General features: G+C 52.5%; 1 long non-coding RNA gene across 1 annotated transcript in view; it reads right to left on the reverse strand.

The window, feature by feature from the left end:
- Positions 1-258: 258 nt before the first annotated feature.
- The window catches only part of LOC144339751 (uncharacterized), a 157944-nt gene continuing 135263 nt past the window's right edge, over positions 259-22939 (reverse strand). Inside the window, exon 3 of the long non-coding RNA XR_013415126.1 lies at positions 259-305. This is a non-coding gene — a long non-coding RNA (uncharacterized LOC144339751). The remainder of the gene's footprint in view (positions 306-22939) is intronic.

Consider the following 22939-nt stretch of genomic DNA (forward strand, 5'->3'; position numbering starts at 1 on the left):
GTGAGGAGGAGGGGGAGGGAGAGGAGAAAGCCTCTGACTGTGGTTCTCCACCACAGGCCTGGGTTTTACTGCCCGCATGAAATGCTGTGTTTGCTCGGCACCCCACCCGGTGGCTTGTACACACCTGTACGCGGAAGGCTGTAATTTGGCAGCATTAATCACAGGTAGGATCACACCCAAGTTCCTGGCACTCCACTCCTCAGGGCGGCTGGCCAGGCCGTCGCCTTTGTGTTCCAATTATGCCATCTTTTATTGCTCTTTTTCTTTTCTTTTTTTTTTCCGAGATGGAGTCTCACTTTGTTGCCCTGGCTAGAGTGCAGTGGCACTATCTCAGCTCACCGCAACCGCAAGCGATTCTCCTGCCTCAGCCTCCCGAGTAGCTGGGATTACAGGTGCCCGCCAACATGCCCAGCTATTTTTTGTAATTTTGTAGAGATGGGGTTTCACCGTGTTTGCCAGGCTGATCTCAAACTCCTGACCTCAGGTGATCCGCCTGCCTCCCAAAGTGCTGGGATTACAGGCATGAACCACCACGCCTGGCCTTATTGCTCTTTTAATGATAACAGAAACACTGAAGGAGGCAGGGTCTGAGCGTGATTAATGACACGCAAAAAAGCCATGCAGTGCCACTGCACTTGGGGCCCAGAGGAAGTTCTGTGTCTGGACAGAGCACTCCCCGTAGGCGGGTGTGAAGAGGCTGTGCGGGGTAGTGGCTAGCACATGGGCTCTGGCATTCTACAAGCCTGAACTCAAATTGTGGTTCTGGCGCTAACCAGCTGTGTGACCCCAGGCAAGTGACTTGCCCTCTCTGAGCCTCCATTTCTTTATCTCTAGAACAGTATATCGAAGACAAAGGACTGAGATGACTGTGGGGAGAGGCTGCTACTTAGTAGGCTTTTGTCAATGCCAAGTCCTCCCGGGCCCTCCCATAGCTAGTGCTGTCTGTTTCTCCCTCCAAATTCATGTCATTTCCTACAGGTGTTGCCTCACTGCTATGCACGCGGTAGGTGCACAGGGCGGCCGAAAGAGCATGGGCTTTGGAGTTGATTTTTCCCTTCCCTTCCCTTCCCTTCCCTTCCCTTCCCTCCCCTCCCCTCCCCACCCCTCCCCTCCCCTCCCCACCCCTCCCCTCCCCTCCCCACCCCTCCCCTCCCCTCCCCTCCCCCCTCCCCTCTCCCTCCCCCTCCCCTCCCCCCTCCCCTTTCCCTCCCCCTCCCCTCCCCCTCCCTCCCCCTCCCTCCCCCTCCCTTCCCTTCCCTTGGAGTTGATTCTTCCCTCCCCTCCCCTTCCCTCCCTTCCCCTTCCCTCCCCTCCCCTTCCCTTCCCTCCCCTTCCCTCCCCTCCCCTCCCCTCCCCTCCCCTTCCCTCCCCTCCCCTCCCCTCCCCTCCCCTTCCCTTCCCTTTTCTTTTTTCTTTTCGAGATACAGTCTTGCTCTTCCCCCAGGCTGGAGTGCAATGGCGAGATCTCGACTCACTGCAACCTCCCCCTCCCAGGTTCAGGTGATTCTCCTACCTCAGCCTCCCGAGTGACTGGGATTACAGGTGCCCGCCACCACGCCCAGCTAATTTTTGTATTTGTAGTAAAGACTAGGTTTCACCATGTTGGCCAGGCTGGTCTCAAACTCCTGATCTCAGGTGATCCACCCACCTCAGTCTCCCAAAGTGCTGGGATTATAGGCGTGAGCCACCGCACCTGGCGATTTTTCATCTATTCAGTAAATATTAACTTCCTGCGGCCAGGGTGCTGGGGATCTGGCCCCACACAGATGGTGTAGGAAGGTGTCCCTTGGGCCATGCCTTCCTGATGCTGTGCCCTGGGTTGTGGGAGGAATGAGGCAGGTGCAGGAGGAGAGCAACACGGGTGAAGGTCTGGAAGTGAGACAGAGAGGCTTTGGGAACAGTAGGCTGGCGTGTGCAAGGGACGGCAGGAGAAAGGAGGCCCGAGGCCAGATCCTAAAGGCCTTTGCACCTGGGCTATGGAGTCTGAGCTCCATCCAGAGCACGTAAGGAGCCACCAGAAAGATTCAAAGGGGAAATGTGGGTTACAAGGCCAGGAGTGGAGGCAAAGGGTTGGTAAGAGGTTGCAGTTGTGGACCAGTTTCAAAAGATGAATGGGGGCCAGGTACAATGGCTCACGCCTGTAATCCCAGCACTTGGGGAGGTCAGGAGTTCGAGATCAGCCTGGCCAACATGGTGAAACTCCCGTTTCTACTAAAAATACAAAAAAATAGCCGGGCATGGTGGTGGGTGCCTGTAATCCCGGCTATTTAGGAGACTTTGGCAGGAGAATCATTTGAGCCCAGGAGGCCAAGGTTGCAGTAAGCTGAAATCGCACCGCTGCACTCCAGCCTGGGTGACAGAGGGAAACTCCATTAAAAAAGAAGAAGAAAAGAAAAAAAGATGGATGGGAACCAAATCTGGGATTACTTTTTATTTTTTAGAGACAGGGTCTTGCTCTCTATCACCCAGGCTGAAGTGCAGTGCTGCAATCACAGCTCCCTACAACCTCAACCTCCCGGGCTCAAATGATCCTTCTACCTCAGCCCCCTGAGTAGCGAGGACTACAGGCAGGCGCCACTGGCCACTGAGTTGGGCCGGGGTAACTTTGTGTCCCTTCTCGGCCATGTACCAGCTATGAGACCTTAGGCACATGATTGACGTAACTCCTGGCCACGTTTCCTTGTTCCTAAATTGCAATAGTGATGCATGGTTCCCCAGGTAGCAAGATTTAATAGAGATTAAAAGAGGGGCTAGCCAGGGATGGTGGCTCATGCCTGTAATCCCAGCACTTTGGGAGGCTGAGGTGGGTGGATCACCTGATGTCAGGAGTTTGAGGCCAGCCTGGCCAACATGGTGAAACCCCATCTCTGCTAAAAATACAAAAAATTAGCCGGGTGTGGTGGTGCACACCTGTAATCCCAGCTACTCGGGAGGCTGAGGCAGGAGAATCGCTTGAACCCAGGAGGCGGAGGTTGCAGTGAGCCGAGGTCATGCCATTGCACCTCAGCCTGGGCAACAAGAGCGAGACTCCATCTCAAAAAATAAAAAAATAATAAAAGAGGGGCTATACCATACTTAAGAAATAATTGCGTAACTAAATAAATGGGGACAGGAGGACCGCTCTTCCATACAGTAGAATGCTGATTAATATGTGTACAAGAAAAGAGGGAAATAGGAAAGTTGCCAGTAGGCAGTGATAGTTGCAAATGATATCACCAATGGATGCTAAAATTGATGGGTGAGAGTTTAAGCAGAAACAGGATGTGCCTGGTCTCAAAGTATCACCCCAAAATAAGGATTAATTAGCAAGAGAAGGGAGACAGTAACTGTACAGGGAGAAACCACTGTAATCAGTGAGCAAGGCTCATACCGCAAGATGCACGCAGACTGCACCGAGATGGACGTGATGTTATCTTTGTGATATTCTCACCCAAAATGCATACGCTTGCTCTGAGCGAGAGAACGCATTGAACAAACTCAGAATTGAGGGAAATTGGACAAAATAGCTGATTGGGGTCAATCTTCAAAAGTGACTTCCGGCCGGCAGCGGTGGCTCACACCTGTAATCCCAGCACTTTGGGAGGCCAAGGCAGGCAGATCACCTGAGGTCAGGAGTTCGAGATCAGCCTAGCCAACATGGCGAAACCCCGTCTCTACTAAAAATACAAAAATCAGCCAGGCGTGGTGTCTTGCACCTGTAACTGGGAGGTGGAGGTTGCAGTGAGCCGAGATCGCACCACTGCACTCCAGCCTAGGTGACAGAGCAAGACTCCGTCTCAAAATAAAATAAAATAAAATAAGTGACTTCCAGGCTGGGCACAGTGGCAGTGGCTCGTGTTTATAATCCCAGCACTTTGGAAGGCTTAAACAGGAGCATTGCTTGAGCCCAGGAGTTCAACATCAGCCTGGGCAACATAAGGAGACCCCATCTCTATAAAAAATAAAAAATAAAAAAATAGCCTAGCATGGTGGTGCACACCTGTGGTTCCAGCTACTCAGGAAGCTGAGGTGGGAGGATTGCTTGAGGCCAGGAAGTGGAGGCTACAATGAGCTATTACTGTGCCACTGCACTCCAGCCTAAGCAACACAGTGAGACTCTGTCTCAAAAAAGAAAAAAAAAAAAAGACTTCCAAAGCGTCAAGGTTATGAAAGAAGAAAGACTGAGGAGCTACCACCAACGGCAGGAGGTGAAGGCGAAATGACAATTACATGTAACGTGGGATCCTGAGAATAGGATCCTGAGACAGAGTAAAGAGAGCCGTGGAAAAAACAGTGAAATTCAAATAAACGAGCTCTGCAGTTTTCTGAATGGTATTGCACCCACGTTAATCTGCTTCTGATCATTGCGCTGTGTTTATATAAGACATTAACTTTAGGGAAAACTGGGTGTGACCTACACAGAAACTCTACTTGTACAACTTTTCAGTAAACCTAAAATTATTATAATTTAAATTTTTTTTTTTTTTTTTGAGACAGAGTCTCGCTTAGTCGCCCAGGCTGGAGTGCAGTGGCGCGATCTCGGCTCACTGCAAGCTCCGCCTTCTGGGTTCACGCCATTCTCCTGCCTCAGCCTCCCGAGTAGCTGAGACTACAGGCGCCCGCCGCCTCGCCCGGCTAATTTTTTGCATTTTTAGTAGAGACGGGGTTTCACAGTGTTAGCCAGGATGGTCTCGATCTCCTGACCTTGTGATCCGCCCGCCTCGGCCTCCCAAAGTGCTGGGATTACAGGCGTGAGCCACCGCGCCCGGCCAATTTAAAATTTAAAAGTTGTTTTTTTTAAAAAAGGATTATATCAGTTATCAGTTGTTCTTAGCCTTGGAGACACATTTGATCATCAAAAGACCAAGAGAGGTGTGGAGTTGTGTGTCTTGCTTTTTTTTTTTTTTTTTTTTTAGAGACGGTTTTGCTATGTTGCCCAGGCTGGTCTCAAACTCCTGGCCTCAAACAATCCTCCTGCCTCGGCCTCCCAAAGTGCTGGGATTACAGGCATGAGCCACAGTGCTCAGCCCCCAAGAGAGGTTTTTAATACTGTGTCCTGGCCCCTCCTGGGATCAATTGAACCAGTATCTCCAGGGGAGAGGCCGAAGCATGGTTAGTTATTAAAAGTTCCCAGGTGATGTTCATGGCAGCTCCTGTTGAAGGGTGGGCTATATGTAAATTACTTGGCCCAGAGTAAGCTCTTTTTTTTTTTTTTTTTTTTTGAGACAGGGTCTCACTCTGTTGTCCAGGCTGGAGCACAGTGGTGCAATCTCTGACTCTCTGCAGCCTGAAATTCCTGGACTCAAGCAATCCTCCCACCTCTGCCTCTCAAGTAGCTGGGACTACAGGCATGCAACACCACACCTGGCTAATTTTTTTTTTTTTTTTTTTTTTTTTTTTGGTAGAGATGGAGTTTTGCCACGTTCCCCAGGCTGGTCTTGAACTCTTGAGCTCAAGCGATCCACCCACCTCAGCCTTCCAAAGCTACAGGCATGTGCCACCCTGGCTGGCCTGGTTCTTCAATAAATGATCATTTCCCAATATAAATGTGTGGGTTCATCACCTGACATCTTCATGCACTCACAGACTATTGAGCACCAGGCACTGCGAGATACAGCAGGGATGCCACGGTGGGCAAGAAAGACGAGGTCCTCATATTCCAGAGTGGAGTGGGGATAAGACAAACAATAAATGCTTGAAATGATCACACATGGGACTTTATTAAAAAAAAAAAAGGGGGGGGGCTTTGATGGAAATAAATGGATATGATAGGGAGTAACTGGGGATGGAGGTGCAAGCTCCATTAGATGGGGTAGTTCAGGAGGACATCCTGGAGGAGGTGACATTTTAGCTGACAGTTAAACTGGAATGATGAGAAAGATGGAACCATAAGAAGAGCCGGGGAGAGACTAGATTTTCTGTGCAGTGGAAAGACTCCAGTGATCATCGAAGGGATGAAGGGCAAGGCAAGGCATGAAGGGCAAGGCAGGGATGTTCTTTGGTCTGATTTCATTTTTTTTTTAGACGGAGTCTCGCTCTGTTGCCCAGGCTGGAATGTAGTGGCATGATCTCAGCTCACTGCAACCTCCACCTCCCGGGTTCAAGTGATTCTCTCACCTCTGTTTCCTAATAGGCTGGGACTACAGGCGACCACCACCATGCCCGGCTAATTTTTGTATTTTTAGTAGAGACGGGGTTTCACCATGTTGGCCAGGATAGTCTCGAACTCATTTCCTCAAGTGATCTGCCCGTCTTGGCCTCCCAAATTGCTGGATTTACAGGCATGAGCCACCACACCCAGCCTCATACATCTTTTTTAATTACTATTTTTTAGAGACAAGGTCTCAGTCTGTCATCCAGGCCGGAGTGCGGTGGTGCAATCATAGCTCACTGCAGCCCCCAATTTCTGGGCTCAAGTGATCCCCCAAACTTGGCCTCCCGAAGTGCTGGGATTACAGGCATGAACCACTGTACCCGGCCTGATTTAGGATTTTTAAAGATTACTCTGGAAAGCAAAAAGGTTACTCTGGCTGCCAGAAGGAGGCTGATCCATGGGGGTGAGTTAGGAGGCTCTAAGATCTGTCCAGGAAAGAGACGATGGTGGCCTAGACCAGAAAGATGGTGACAGAGGAGGAGTTGAACTCATTGAAACTGGCATTCCATTGAGCTGAGGTTTGGGGTAAGCAGTGCCCTGGCCGCCCAGCTCCTCAGCAGAGCAACTGCCCTTTCATTTATTGTTATTATTATTATTATTATTATTGAGATGGAGTCTTGCTCTGTCTCCCAGGCTGGAGGCCAGTGGTGCAATCGCGGCTCACTGCAACCTCCACCTCCTGGGTTCAAGCAATTCTCCTGCCTCAGCCTCCCGGGTAGCTGAGATTACAAGTACACACCACCACACCTGGCTACTTTTGTACTTTCAGTAGAGATGGGGTTTCACCATGTTGGCCAGGCTGGTCTCAAACTCCTGGCCACAAATGATCCACCCACCTCGGCCTCCTAAAGTGCTGGGATTACAGGTGTGAGCCACTGTGCCTGGCCTGCAACTGCCCTTTCAAATCCAGCCAGTGCCTACTTGTTAGTACCTATCGCATGCCAGTCCCCCAGCCCAGTATCATCATGGCCACAGGCTCCCCTCCTGCAGTCACCCATACGCCCGAACATGTCACATCCTACAGTCACCCTGTAAGCCACATGCTCCTGGAATCCCTAATACTGATGGCAGAACTAAAGCTCAGAGAGGAAAAGACACTCAGCCAACATCATACAGCCTGCGGAACTCAGGACAGCCTGTCCCACTGCCCCAGGCTGGTTCCCCAGTCAGGACCCACCACTTCCTCTGAGCCTGGAGGATGAGGGGAAGTGCTGGCAGAAAGTCACCCTAGTGCTCCAAGCAAACAAGGGCAGGATTGATGTCCAGAGCCAAGCTGGGCCCACGCAGCTGAAGACGGCAGCACTGTCATCCTCCAGGGTGCCTGGGCCTCAGCCCAGAGATGTAGCTCTACCTGCCCAGCCTGATCTCCGAATTCCTAGACATCCCAGCCCAGGGAGGCCAGGTTCCCAGGAAAGCAATTCTTACTAAGGTGTGAATGACTGATAGCCAGTCCTTTCCTGAAAGGGAGTGACAGCATAGGGACACTGAGCTCCAGAAGCAAAAGAAAGGATCAGCCTCCCTCTGGCAGCCAGAGTAACCTTTTTGCTTTCCAGAGTAATCTTTAAAAATCCTAAATCAGGCCGGGTACAGTGGCTCATGCCTGTAATCCCAGCACTTCGGGAGGCCAAGTTTGGGGGATCACTTGAGCCCAGAAGTTGGAGGCTACAGGGAGCTATGATTGCACCTCTGCACTCCGGCCTGGATGAAAGGGGAAATATAAAATCTTTGGCCAGTTGCGGTGGCTCACACCTGTAATCCCAGCACTTTGGGAGGCTGAGGTGGGCAGATCAGTTGAGGTCAAGAGTTTGAGACCAGCCTGGCCAAGATAATGAAACCCCGTTTCTACTATAAATACAAAAATTAACTAGGCGTGTTGGCAGGCACCTGTGATCTCAGCTACTCAGGAGGCTGAGGCAGGAGAATCGCTTGAACCTGGAAGGCAGCGGTTGCATTGAGCCAAGATCACACCACTGCACTCCAGCCTGGGAGACAGAATGTGACTCTGTCTCAAAAAAATAAAAATAAAAAATAAAAACTTAGCTCCTTTTCTATTTTACATCCTCTTCGCAGCTGGAACTCCTCGGGGCTCAGTTATTAGCTGCAAACTCCTCCACTTAATTCCTCAAATCAGCAACAGATGGAGGAACTCAGCTTCCAGCCCAGCCCCACCTAATGCTGGAGTCCCGTCAAGAGTGGAGAGTTGTCTCCTCCTGGCTTGGACGCCTCCAGTGACAAAGCCCTATTATGTTCATTAAAAAACCTAGTGTTATTTAACAACATGGCTATTGGAAAGTCCTTTTACACATGTGAGCAACAAGGAAGTAGGTATAAAGCAAACACGTCTGGAACCATTGGTTTCCCTTTTACAGATGGGGAAACTGAGGCACCAGGGGGTGAAGGCATTGCCCGAGGTCACCCATGAAAGAATGGAGCTGGCTGGGCACAGTGGCTCATGCCTATAATCCCAGCACTTTGGGATGCCAAGGCAGGCAGATCACAAGTTCAGGAGATCAAGACCATCCTGGCCAACATAGTGAAAATACAAAACAAACAAACAAAAAACAACTGGGTGTGGTAGTACGTGGCTGTAATCCCAGCTACTTGGGAGGCTGAGGCACAAGAATCGATTGAACCCAGGACGTAGAGTTTGCAGTGGGCCAAGATCGCGCCACGGCACTCCAGCCTGACAGAGCAAGACTCCGTCTCAAAAAAAGAATGAAGCTGGGATGTAAACCAAGGCAGGGATCCTGGTTCCTGAAACCTCTCCAGTGAGTGATCTGAAGGCCCCAGACCCTAATCTGTTGACTGCATCATTAGCTATTCCCCAAGTAAAGTGTGGTCTCCTAAAGGCCACTGCCAATGCCGTGACATGTGCCCCAGGAGGAAGCAGGATCTTCCCGACCCAACTTTGAACATGCACTTGGAGTCCTCAATCAAGACAGCCTGGAAGAAATGAGGGCAGATGGGCGACTCAGTGGCCCCCAAATGCGTGCCACCATGGCTTCCCCTGATCCACACATCTCTTGACCCCTCCCCTCTACCCACTCACGTGCTGGGCTTTCTCTGCATCCCTGGCAGGGACCTGTCTCGGATCACAAAGATGAGTAAGAGAAGGAGGCTGTTGGCCTGGCGCCGTGGCTCACAGCTGTAATCTCAACACTCTGGGAAGCCGAGCTGGGCGGATCACCTGAGGTCAGGGGTTCGAGACCAGCCTGGCCAATATGTGAAACCCCATCTCTCATAAAAATACAAAAATTAGCTAGGAGGGGTGGCGCATACCTGTAGTCCCAGCTACTCCGGAGCCTGAGGCAGGAGACTCTCTTGAACTCGGGAGGTGGAGGTTGTGGTAAGGCAAGATCGCACGATTGCACTCCAGCCTGGGCAACAGAGCAAGACTCTGTCTCAAAAAAAAGAAGGTACTGTCTTCCTCTTGACCACAGAGCAGGGTGGGTGGGTGGGAGACGATATAATGAGAGGACACAGGCCTCCTAGTCACAGGCCAGGTTCAAGACGAGGCCTCAGCTAAGCATGGTGGTTCCCACCTTTAATCCCAGCACTTTAGGAGGCTGAGGCAGGAGGATCCCTTGAGCCCAGGAGTTCAAGACCAGCCTCGGCCACATAGTAAGACCCCCATCTCTACAAAAAGAAGAAAAGTTTAAAAATTAGCCAGGCATGGTGGCACATGCCTGTAGTCCCAGCTACTCAGGAGGTGAGGCAGAAACATCTCTTGATCCCAGGAGGTCAAGGCTACAGTGAGCTGTGATCATGCCACTGCACTCCAGCCTGGGCAACATAGCAAGACCTCATCTATATGTACATAAAATATGTACAATAATAATTTTTTTTTTGAGATGGGATCTCACTCTGTTTCCCAGGCTAGAGTGTAGTGGCAAGATCTCAGCTCACTGCAACCTCCACCTCCAGGGTCCAAGTGATTCTTCTGCCTCAGCCTCCCGAGTAGCTGGGATCACAGGCATGCGCCACCTCGCCCGGCTAAATTTTGTATTTTTAATAGAGATGGAGTTTCACATATTGGCCAGGCTGGTCTCGAACTCCTGACCTCAGGTGACCTGCCCTCCTCAGCCTCCCAGAGTGCTGGGATTACAGGTGTGAGCCACCACACCGGCCTAATAGTAATTTTTAAAAGATAAGGCCGGCTGGGCACGGTAGCTCATGCCTGTAATCCCAGCACTTTGGGAGGCTGAGGTGAGCAGATCACCTGAGGTCAGCAGTTTGATACCCACTTGGCCAACATGTGAAACCCCATCTCTATTAAAAATACAAAAAATTTGCCAGGTGCAGTGGTGCACGCCTGTAGTCCCAGCTACTTGGGAGGCTGAGGCAGGAGAATGGCGTGAACCCGGGTGGCGGAGGTTGCAGTGAGCTAAGATTGTGCCACTGCACTCCAGCCTGGGCAACAGAGCAAGACTCTGTCTCAAAAAAAAAAAAAAAAAAAAAGACAAGGTCTCATCCTTTCCTGGTTGGGGGCCTCGGGAAATCACCTCTCTGAGCCAAGTGAGATTCCCTCCAAAAACAGTCCCACCATCTAGAGGGTACAGAGCCATCTCTGCCCTTGCACCCCTTCCACAGACTCTGGGATGAAGGGACAGCTGCACCCATGCCCCCTTCTGCCTGTTATCACATCCTTCCAATCCTAGATTACCCCTCGCCCTATTCTCTTGGGGACCCGAGCTGCCCTCAGCCCCAGACCCCCCGAACCATCCTGCCACCAGGGCCTGGGCTGCCTTAATCCGGGCCCCCTCCCTCCCTGCAAAAGGCTGCAAACGCTTTTGAGGGCTGGAACATCTGGCTAATGGTGGGGAAAGTGCTGAGACGACAGGTTATTTCAACACGGTCATCATCTGTTGGGTATTTCAACACTCAGTGCTTGTGCAAGAGACTTAATGGGACCTGTCATAAACTCACGCTGTCTCAAAGCTCGGGCACGTCGCGGCGGGGCTGATGGGGAGTTGTCAGGGTTTAGCAATAGGCCCCGTCTTGGGGCCCGTAGCCTCCTTAAGGGTTATTTTGGCTCCACCGTGGAAGGCTCGAAATCTCAAGGTGTCAGAGAAAATCCCAAGCAATTACCTCCCGGGGTAATTAGATGGTGGCACAGATAGCCCGCCTTCCTGCCTTCCCTCCTGCCCGGCAGAGGGAGGGAGAGCGGGGGACCAGCCGGCCCAGCCCCCTGCGCCAGCCCCGTGGGGGAAGGAGGCCGCAGATGACCTCATGGAAGGAACGGTGGTGAATCATGGCCCAGACCACATTCGTGTTTCCCCGGGGGTGGGCAAGCGTGTTGATCACCGGAGGGGCAGCTTCAACACCCAGGGAGATGGGGGGCAGGCCGGGGGGTGGGCGTGCTCCAGGAACCCACCGGCCTCACTGCAGCAGACCAGAGCCCAGATCTGGACTTGGGATGTTTGATTGGGTTCAGCCCTGATCCAAGACTTTGTCTGAACTCCATCGCCTCTCTGAAAGGCTACACAGAGGGTGGAGGGTGGGGTAGCACCTCCTGAAACCAGGAGGCGAGGTCCCGGGGAGGGAGGTCACCGTCCAAACTTGTGGGGGCTGTGCAAAGCTCCCCACCACTGGCTCTCCCGGGGCAAGTAAGAGGCCCTGCCCCATGCTGGCAACACCGGAAATGAACTAAACAGCACAGAGCAGAGACTCTAGGGCCTCAGACAGCCCCACTGGCCGGGAAGAGGGGCAATGGCTTAGCTACAGAGGCCTCTTGGTATGGGGATTCACAGAAGCGCCCTGGGGAGGCCTGAGGGATGAGAGATCAGACTCCCTCAAAGACCACCAGAGCCCCAGCTGAGAACCTGCTCGGTGCTCATCCACCCTCCCTGTTCCACCCCAACACGCTTATCCCCAGAGTGTTCTGGAGAGGTGGTACTAACGGGGGGTCTTGTGGGAGTTCATGAGGATGGGCTGGAAAGGGAGCACGGGATTCCCAGCCCTGCATGGGACAGGCGGGGAGGTGCTGGGACAGGACACCCAGGGAGAAGGAAGAACGTGGAGAACGTGGAGAACGCGTCGGGTATGCCAGCAGGACTGTGCGCTGGGAGACCAGAATGCAGGCCATTAAGACACGGACCAGGCCGGGTGCGGTGGCCCACGCCTGTAATCCCAGCTCTCAGGGAGGCAGAGGCGGGAGGATAGCTTGAGCCCAGGAGTTCGAGACCCGCCTGGGTAATATAGCGAGACCCTGTTCTCCACAAAAAGGAAAAAAAAAAAAAAAAGACAAAAAAAAGACACGGACTGGACAGGCCTGGGCAGGGCAGCCCACGAGTGCGGATCCCTTGGTGCACTGGGGAGCCACAGAAGGTCTTTGATTCCTGCAGTTACACATACAGCAAGGGACTTTGAGCCCCTTCTTAGGCTTGGTTTGGCAGGAGCTAGGGAAGAGTTCTAGGGGTGGGTAGGAGGAGGTGGGAGGTGCAAGAAGTCAGAGAATAACCTGAGTGAGGACAACTGCCAGGATGAGAAGGTGAAGGGAGCATGGGACTGAGGATGCTGGGAAGTAGACGCCCCAGAACTGGGGCCCGAGCTGGGAGAAGCTGGACGAGGAGGGGCCCCTTCTCTGAACCAGTCCACAGAGTTGAGAGGGAGGACAGACAGGGAGGGGTTTGCGTGGACTTTGGGGTCTCCCTAGAAATCGGCCACACAGGACTCAGGTAGTCTCCTCTGTCATGGGGACAATGATCCTCTGCTTCAATCGGACCCTTCAGAGTCACTCAGACATTCTCCCAGGAAACACATCAACCAAGAATATGGTTTCTTGCTTTGGTTTGGTTCGGTTTTGTGGTTTGCTTGTTTTTTTTTTTTTTCCAGACAAGACTTCACTCTGTCACCCAGGCTGGAGTGTGGTGGCAAAATCACAGCTTACTGAAGTCTCAAGCTCCTGGCCTCAAGCGATCCTCCCATCTCAGTCTCCCAAGTAGCCAGGACCACACAGGCATGCGCCACCATAACTGGCTTTATTTATTTATTTATTTATTTTTCTTGAGATAGAGGCTCGCTCTGTCACCCAGGCTGGAGTGCAGTGGCACAATCTCAGCTCACTGCAACCTCCACCTCCCGAGTTCAAGTGATTTTCTGCCTTAGCCTCCCAAGTAGCTGGGATTACAGGCGTGCGCCATCACGTCCGGCTAATATGCTTGTATTTTTTTAGTAGAGATGGGGTTTCACCATGTTGGCCATACTGGTCTTGAACTTCTGACCTCAGGTCAGGTGATCCACTCACCTCGGTCTCCCAAAGTGCTGGGATTACAGGCGTAAGCCAACGCACCCCGCCATTTTTTTCTTTTATTATTTGTAGAGACACTATGTTGCCCACGCTGGTCTTGAACTTCTGGAATGAGAGATTCTCCCACCTCGGCCTCCCAAAGTGCTGGAATTACAGGTGTGAGCCACCACGCCGGGCCCGAGCCCCTGCCTTTATACAATCACATCACCTCCAAACAGAGGAGAAACTGCCCGCCCTGCCATCTTCAGACAGACAAGGGCTGGGGATGGAATGGTTTATTCTGACTCACAGCCGGGGCTCACCTGATGCTCACCCCTGTCCTGTGCAGCAGGCACTGTGATCATCCCATTTTACAGATGAGAAGACTTGCTGCTTACAGGTTCGGAGCCCAGGCCAGCCATCCCTGCGACCTCACTCCTGACTGGGGCAACTCAAGTGTCAGGACCGGCCTTCCTTTACTTCCTGGGCAGGAAACCTCATTGGAGCTCCCCTGGGTGAGGTGGGAGGGACCTGGCCCCTGCCCTTCACCAACACTCCAGTGTGGCTTCCTGTTGGCCACCTGTCTCCCCTCCCATGCCAGAGACCAACCTTGCCTGGGTACAGGGAACCACGGTGAAGCAACCGTGAAATAGAAAGGGGCCCTGGGATGGGAGTCAGGAGATGGATGCTGTGGCAGTCCTAGTCCCGACCCTAATGCGTTCTGCCATCAGGAGGAAGTTATTTATCATCACCAGGCTTCCAATTCCTGCCCTGAAGAAAGAGGCAGTGGCCTCAGTTTCTGGTCAAGAGATGACATCGTGGCGTGGTGGAGAAAGGCCCCCCAAGCACAGCCAGCCACCAGGTTGGGGTTTTAGCCCTGCCTCTGGAGTGGACACCCTCGCTTCCCCAGGCCTTGTCTTCTCTCTCTCTCTCTCTCTTTTTTTGAGACAGTCTCGCTCTGTCACCCAGGCTGGAATATAGTGGTACGATCTTGGCTCACTGCAACCTCCACCTCCTGAGTTCAAGTGATTCTGCTCCTTCAGCCTCCCGAGTAGCTGGGATTACAGGTGCGTGCCACCACACCTGGCTAATTTTTGTATTTTTAATAGAGATGGGGTTTCACCATGTTGGCCAAGCTGGTCTTGAACTCCTGACCTCAAGTAATCCACCTGCCTCAGCCTCCCAAAGTGTGGGATTACAGGCATGAGCCACCGTGCCCGGCCTTCTCATCTTTAACTGGGGTACAATAGCATCTCTCTCAAACACAGCCCAGTGCAGGTGCCACGCTAGGGAAGCATGATGTCCTCAGTGTGACAGGCAACATCCCCATCCTGCTCTAGAACCTTCTGTGGTCCCTTGACAGACTGTCCCTAGCTGGGAGGCTGGACCACCAACTACCTGCTAAAAACAGGTCTGTGGACTATGGGTTGAGTGCAGGGGCTCATGCCTGTGATCCCAGTGCTTTGGGGAGCCAAGTCAGAAAGATCGCTTGAGGCCAAGACCAGTCTGGGCAATTCAGTCTCTACAAAAATTTAAAAAATTAACCGTGCATGGTGGTGCATGGCTATAGTCCCAGCTGCTCAGGAGGCTGAAGTGGGAGGATTGCTTGAGCCCAAGAGTTGGAGGCTGCAGTGAGCTATGATCACACTACTCTACTCCAGCTTGGGCAACATAGTGAGACCCTATCTCTACAAAAAAATAAAAATACAATTTCAAAAACAGGTTTGAGCCAGGCACAGTGGCTTACACCTGTAATCCCAGCACTTTGGGAGGCCAAGGCAGGTGGATCTCCTGAGGTCAGGAGTTAGAGACCAACCTGGCCAACATGGTGAAACCCTGTCTGTACTGAAAATACAGAATTAGCCAGGCATGGTGGCAGGTGTCTGTAATCGCAGCTACTCGGGAGGCTGAGGCAGGAGAATTTCTTGAACCCGGCAGATGGAGGTTGCAATGAGCCGAAGATCATGCCACTGCACTCCGGCCTGGGCAACAGAGGGAGATTCTGTCTGTCGCAAGGAAAAAAAACAGAAATACAAATACAGAGCAAGGAGAATGCACTGGAAACTCAAGAGTGGTGAGCATGAGGGCTGGGACAGGGGTGACAGGAAGGATGACATTCCCTCTTGCCTGCCCCGTGGCAGGCCACGTGCCAGGAAGGAGATGCCCACAGTCCCTACTTCTCCCACCTCAGCTCTGAACCCAGGCAGGGCTGCATACAGCATGCCAAGAGGCCCCCAGGCCCTGGGAACGGGGCCCCAGGAGGGCATCCAGACTGGCTCTGACCCCTGCCTCTGGAGCAGCCTCCCGGCCCGGCCTCCCGCTCGGCGTGGGGCAGCCCAGACACCATGGCTCAGGCCGAGGGCCTCCCGCCATGGCCTCCCCATCGGCTGCGCTGGATGGCACCGTCTCCTCATGCATCTGCCAGTTTACATTCCCCCAACGAAAAGCAGCTTTGTTTATGGAAAGAGCTATTTTGGTTCCACGATTTCCCTCCACTCCTCCGGCTCGCAGGCGGGATGGCAGCTGCTCTCTTGGGGAGCTAGGAGGAGCCGTGGAGCCATCTCCACTCCCTTGGGGAGGGGACCACAGGGCTCTGGCATGTAGAAGGGGATGGGGACCAGGCACACAGTGCCATCACCCCCACGAAGGCTCTGGGAAAAGGACCAATGCACAAACCATGTCCAACACCAGGTCAGGGCAACCCTGCCCAGAGGCAGGAGAGTGGGGTCCCCATGTGCTGCTGACTTGGGCACCACACACTCTGCCTGCCCCAACCGTGTGCCCTGGGCTCTTGGACCATACCCTCCTCCTCCCACAGCTCTGCCTGGTAAGAAGGGTTATTAACCCCATTGCACAGATGAGCAACTAAGGGTCCTGGAGATGATGAAGCACCTGCAAAATTACAAAACTTGGGGACGAGGGGCAGGGTTCCCTTCCCGGGACCCAGGGTTCTGACCCCAGATCTCATCCTTCTTCCCCTGATGCCACCCTGTGATGGAAGTAGAGACACACATCTCATAGAGACGGGAGCCAGTAGGAGTCCAGGGTCACTGCCATGCCTCAAAAAAGGGGTGGCAAACATTAACTCCAGTCACAGGAGGCAGCGAACCAAGTGTGAGTAGTAATAGTCCAGTTTACAGCATGGGGGCCTGCCTGGAAGGAAGCTTCAGTTTCCTAGATGGGAGCCCCGATGGCTCAAGGGGCAGGAGGAAACAAGTAACAGTGTCCCTCCAAAAAAAAAAAAAAAAATCACAAGAGGCCAGGCCAGGAGCCGTGGCTCATTCCTGTAATCGCAGCAGATTGGGAGGCCAAAGTGGGAGGATCACTTGAGGCCAGGAGTGTCAGACCAGCCTAGGCAACATAGCCAGATCCCATCTCTACTAAAAATAAAAAAAACTTAGTGCAGCATGGTGGTGCACTCCTGTAGTCTCAGCTACTTAGGAGGCTGAGGTGGGAGGATCACTTGAGCCCAGGAGTTAGAGGCTGTGCTGAGCTATGATCACACCACTGCACTCTAGCCTAGCAGATGGAGTGAGAAACAGTCTCAAAAAAAAGAGAGAGAGAGAGGCTTGGCCAGGCGCAGTGGTTCACGCCTGTAATCCCAGCACTTTGGGAAGCCAAGGCAGGCAGATCACAAGGTCAGGAGTTTGAGACCAGCCTGGCCAACAAGACAAAACCTGTCTCTACTAAAACTACAAAAATTAACTGGATGTAGTGGCGGGTTCCTGAGGTGAACACATCAAGGTCTGTAATTCCAGACACAGAAACCCACTCTGACTGGGTTAGGCAGATAAGGAATTTGTTCAAAGCTCCTACGTAACTCAGTATCTCCCGGAAAGCCAGAGTCCCAGCTGCTCGGGAGGCCGAGGCAGGAGAATTCCTCGAACCTGGGAGGCAGAGGTTGCAGTGAACCGAGATTGCACCGCTGCACTCCAGCCTGGGCGACAGAACAAGACTTGCCAAAAAAAAAAAAAAAAGGCTGGGCGCGGTGGCTCAAGCCTGTAATCCCAGCACTTTGGGAGGCCGAGATGGGCGGATCACAAGGTCAGGAGATCGAGACCATCCTGGCTAACCCAGTGAAACCCCGTCTCTACTAAAAAGTACAAAAAACTAGCCGGGTGAGGTGGCGGGTACCTGTAGTCCCAGCTACTCGGGAGGCTGAGGCAGAAGAATGGCATAAACCTGGGAGGCGGAGCTTGCAGTGAGCTGAGGTCTGGCCACTGCACTCCAGGCTGGGCAACAGAGCAAGACTCCATCTCAAAAAAAAAAATTATATAATAGATCTACTTCCTACTCTTCCCTCCAGATGAAGAGCTCCTGGCTGGGAGTCAGACACATTCCTTTTGCCTCCCTGAACACCTCCAAATGCCCCTCCTATGTCTGGGGAATTCCCCACCTTGTGAATTACATCCTCCTTTTCAGACCCCCTTGCAGCTAAGGCTTAATCATGTGACCTGGGCTCCACCAATCCATGCATGTACCAGACTCAGAATGAGAGCAATGACCCAGGAAGTAGAGGCCATGTGGAATCCATTCTGGCTGGCGAAGTGTCAGATCCCACATCCAGTTTCTGAAGGCAGCACCATGACTTCAGAGTTGGAGCCCAGTGGAAGGCCAGCCTGGCATGCAGTGGGATTAGGGGCCTTGCTTCTGATTGTACAGCCTCAGAGCCTGGGACTCTGGCTTTCCGGGAGATACTGAGTTACGTAGGAGCTTTGAACAAATTCCTTATCTGCCTAACCCAGTCAGAGTGGGTTTCTGTGTCTGGAATTACAGACCTTGATGTGTTCACCTCAGGATAATGAAAATGCTCCAGGAAGCCCCGGCTCAGCCCAGCTGACAAGAGTCAGAGGCATTTGTGCATGAGCAAGAGACCTGCCCTGCCTTCTCCAAGACAGCCCCGTGCTGGGCCATAGGCTGGGGATGGGAGGGAATGGAGGCCCACCAGGCCAGATCCTCCCTGGCCTGTGAGATGCCCAGACACCAAACCCAGCCCAGGACAGAGGTCTGGGCAAGAGTGGCTTTCAGACCCCAATGGTCCTGCACATCCAGGTGGCTCCTAGGAGGGGACTCCAGAGCTCTTCCCCACAGAAGGATCACTTGAGCTCAGGACTTTGAGACCAGCCTGGGCAACATAGTCAGACCCCATCTCTACAAAAAACAAAACAAATAAAAATAGCCAGGCATGGTGGTCCCAGCTACTTGGGAGGCTGAGGCAGGAGGATCACTTGAGCCCAGGAGATCAAGGCTGCAGTGAGCCATGGTTGTGCCACTGCACTCCAGCCTGGACAATAAAGTGAGACCCTGTCCCCCACCAAAAAAAAAAGACTTGACATCTCATCATCTCTTTCAGGAAGCTTCTAGCCCTATGCCTTTTGAGCCAGGTGCCTCCCAGGAACACCCAGAGGCACTGGGGCCCCGTCAGCCAACGCACGTCCACACTAGATTGAAACTGCCCATTTCAGGTCCTGTCCATCCATCTCCCTACTGAATGGCAGCCCCCAGAGAGCAAGGGCCGTCTCCAGACCATTCTGAACGCCCAGTGCCCAGCACAGTCATGACACGGTAGACGCTTAGTGTGTTTGTTGAGTGACTATATGATGACAGAATGGATGTCCTCCTCCGTGGGAAAAGTCTGAAGTCTTGGCATAGTGAGAGCCAGGAAGGAGAAGAGCAGTCGCAGAGTGGCCCTGTGGCTTGGTGGGCAGCACACACTCCTACCTGAAGCCCCCAGGCCATTGATCACCTGTGCGAAAGGCATGAGAAGGGCTGGCCGATGCCTGCTGCTGCAGCCACTGCAGGTTTATTCATGAGCCCAGCAGAAAAGCATTTCCCAGGAATCTGGAGTTGCGGACTTGCTTCAACGCTCCACTTACCCCACTACTGATTTGGATTTTTAGAGACAAGGTCTCACTCTGTCACCCAGGCTGAAGGGCAGTGTTACTATCATAGCTCACTGCAGCCTCAGCCTCCCCAGGCTCAGGTGATCCTCCTACCTCAGCCTCCCAAGTAGCTGGGACTACAGGTGTGCGCGACCACGCCCGGCTAATTTTTATATTTTTCTACAGGTAGGGTTTTGCCTTGTTAGTCAGGCTGATCTCAAACTTCTGGGTTCAAGCAATCCACCCACCTCAGCCTCCCAAAGTGCTGGGATTGCAGGCATAAGCCACCGCGCCTGGCTCCCAACCACTATTGGTCTGTATCTAGGAGACGTGCACCTCTCCATTTACTTGCCAGGGACACCTGTCCAGCACACATCAAGGAACGAGGCAGTGATTGAGCGGCTTTGAGTAGAAGTCAAGTGTATCCCTTCGGAGTCTCTCTTCTTTCCCGAACATGGGCAGGCAGAAGGAAGTTCCCAAGGGGCCCCTCAGAGGGAATCTGGCAGCTCCAACCCACCAGCCCAGCTGCCATCGTCAGCACAAGAGGCGAAGTGCAAAGGATCCCTGCTCCTCCAGGCCACAGCTGCCTGAGACTCACACCTGGTCCTGCAAGCTGGCATCAGTGGCATTATCTTGGCCCTACAGGACAGACCTAGAATGACTCATAGCCCACACCAAACCGTGGATGGTGGAAGACTCTGGACTCCCTTCCCAAGATGTCTGTGACGTTTTGTTGTGGACACAGCATTAGTCATATGTCACAATTGCCCGGGGCCCAGAGCCCAACTTCCACTGAATTTCAGTCCAGGGACAGCCTCAGCTTCTTGCATGAGACGCCTCCAGCCTGCAGCACAGCCACCAGATGTCAAAATCCTTTACCTTAGTTTCTGTGCTCAAACCCACTCACACCAGGCATCTGTGTGGGTAGAAGGTTTACTGTCGCTTGGAGAGGCAGAGGAATTTGCTTTGCAATTATTGGGACCTATTAAAATCCTTCTCCCTAGATGTTTCTCTGTCATATCTGCTCTGGCCTCCGCCTTCTCCTTCCTCCTTCTGCCCCTGAAATCCTGCCTGCCATCAGAGCAGAACTCTCCAGCCCCCGAGTTGGTCCTGCCTTCAATCCCGAAGCATCTGATCAATTTTCCTAAACAAGGAGGTTTTGCTTCTAAGCAGAATTTGGTGCTGGTTCTTAAAATAATGTTTTGTTTTGTTTTGTAATCCCATGACACTGGGATCAGAGTCACCTTCTCAGCACAGTTTCTGGTACCCCTTATATTGCAAGGACCTGAACTGAATGGACACAGACCCGGACCTCAGAGAGTCCAGGAGAGGCGAGCCCTATGTAGACCAGAGCAGAGCCGATGGGGTGATAACAGGATGAGAGAAGGGCAACCCAGCCCTGGCGGGGGCTAATGAGGACAGTGGCCTCTCCTTGGAGGAGCCAGAGAAAGCTTTGCCAGAGAGGTCACGGGAAAGCCAGTCTTGAAGGGGTTTCATGAGCAGAAAGGCAGCTGGGACGGTCAGCCAGCAATACCTCTCCAATGGGTTGCAGCATTCACACTGCACCATAATCACTGGGTTCAAACCAGGCACGGTGGCTCACGCCTGTAATCCCAGCACTTTGGGAGGCTAGGGCAGGAGGATCACTTGAGACCAGGAGTTTGAGACCAGCCTGGGCAGCATAGCAAGATTCCACCTCTACAAAAAATAAAAATAAAAAATTAGCTAGGGGTGGTGGCACATGCCTGTGGTCCCAGCTACCTGGGAGGCTGAGGTGGGAGGATTGCTTGAGACCAGGAGTTAGAGGCTGCAGTGAGCTATGATTGCACCACTGCACTCCAGCCTGGGTGACACAGTGAGATCCTGTCTCTAAAAAATAAAAATTAAATTAAATTTTTTAAAAAAGAATCCTGTTGGCCGGGCGCGGTGGCTCAAGCCTGTAATCCCAGCACTTTGGGAGGCCGAGACGGGCGGATCACGAGGTCAGGAGATCGAGACCATCCTGGCTAACCCAGTGAAACCCCGTCTCTATTAAGAAATACAAAAAAAAACTAGCCGGGCGAGGTGGCGGGCGCCTGTAGTCCCAGCTACTCGGGAGGCTGAGGCCGGAGAATGGCGTGAACCCGGGAGGCGGAGCTTGCAGTGAGCTGAGATCCGGCCACTGCACTCCAGCCTGGGTGACAGAGCGAGACTCCGTCTCAAAAAAAAAAAAAAAAAAAAAAAAAAAAAGAATCCTGTTTAGTGTCTGCCTCCTCCATCAGACTGGAAACTCATGGAAGGTGAATGACAGGGGCTGAGGTGCAAGTTCAATCAGCCTGTGGCCCTGGGAGGAAGAAAGGGAAAAAGCAGGTTAGGGGATGGGACTGCAGCCGCAGCACCGAGGTCCTGGGTGCCTAGAAACCACGAGATCCCTGACACTGAGGCAGAAACAAGGGCGAGCATTGACTGGATTTCTATCCTACACGTGTTAGCGGATGTGATGGCTTCAAACTGAAAGTGAGTGAGTAGTTTGTGGGACCTTGGGCCACACCTGTGAAAGGCTTTTTTTTTCTAAGACAGGGTCTTGCTCTGTCACCCAGGCTGCATCGCAGTGGTGCAATCACAGCTCACTGCAGCCTCAAACTTCTGGGCTCAAGCAATCCTCCAGCCTCAGCCTCCCAATTAGCCAGGACTACAGGCAGGAACCACGATGGCCAGCTATTTTGTTGTTGTTGTTGTTGTAGAGATGGGGTTTCACTATGTTGCCCAGGCTGGTCTTGAACTTCTGGCTTCAAACGATCCTTCTGCCTCTGCCTCCCACAGTGCTGGGATTCAAAAGGCCTTTTATATGAAGCATTTGTGATCCACCAAAAATCCTATCGTAAGTCCTGTTGCTCTAACAAGCACCATAATCGTGCATCTGTCCAGAACTCTGCATTGAGGAGGAGGCTTTAAAGCCCACGTGCTCAGAGCTACGGTGTAGACCCTATACCCCACCATCATCCCACAGGATTCAGGGAGCAGCTGGAGGTGAGATAATTGTAGGCTCCAGGCTCTGCTCCCTGGGTGGGATTAGCATTAGTCAGTAGGTTTCTCTGTCCCCTCAATCTCCCCGCTCCTGGGACTTGCAAAGCAGTGAGAGTGGGCAACACGCCGTGTAACACAGTTAATTACACGTTGCTTGCATTGTGCTCTAATTACTGTTCAGGCGTGTGGGGCTCCTCACCTGCACTGGATCCTGGAACTCAGAGAAAGAAACTTCTGTCTCCTGTAATCCCAGCACTTTGGGAGGCTGAGGTGGGCAGATCGCTTGAGGTCAGGAGTTCGAGACAAGCCTGGGCAACATGGTGAAACCCCCATCTCTACTAAAAATACAAAAATTAGCTGGGTGTGGCAGCTGGCATCTGTAATCCTAGCTACTCGGGAGGCTGGGGCAGGAGAATCGCTTGAATCCAGGAGGAGGAGGTTGCAGTGAGCTGAGATGCTACCAGTGTACACCAGTCTGGGTGACAGAGCGAGACCCTGTATCAAAAAAAAAAAATTAAAAATTAAAATAAATAAAAATAAAATTGATTGTAGAAATTGCATTAATGGCTACATTAAAAGCCATTGAATTGTGTGTGTACATATATATATATATATATATTTTTTTTTTTTTTTGAGACGGAGTCTCACTCTGTCGCCCAGGCTGGAGTGCAGTGGTGCGATCTTGGCTCA

Source organism: Macaca mulatta, chromosome 3 (assembly GCF_049350105.2).
Source record: "Macaca mulatta isolate MMU2019108-1 chromosome 3, T2T-MMU8v2.0, whole genome shotgun sequence".
NCBI lineage: Eukaryota > Metazoa > Chordata > Mammalia > Primates > Cercopithecidae > Macaca > Macaca mulatta.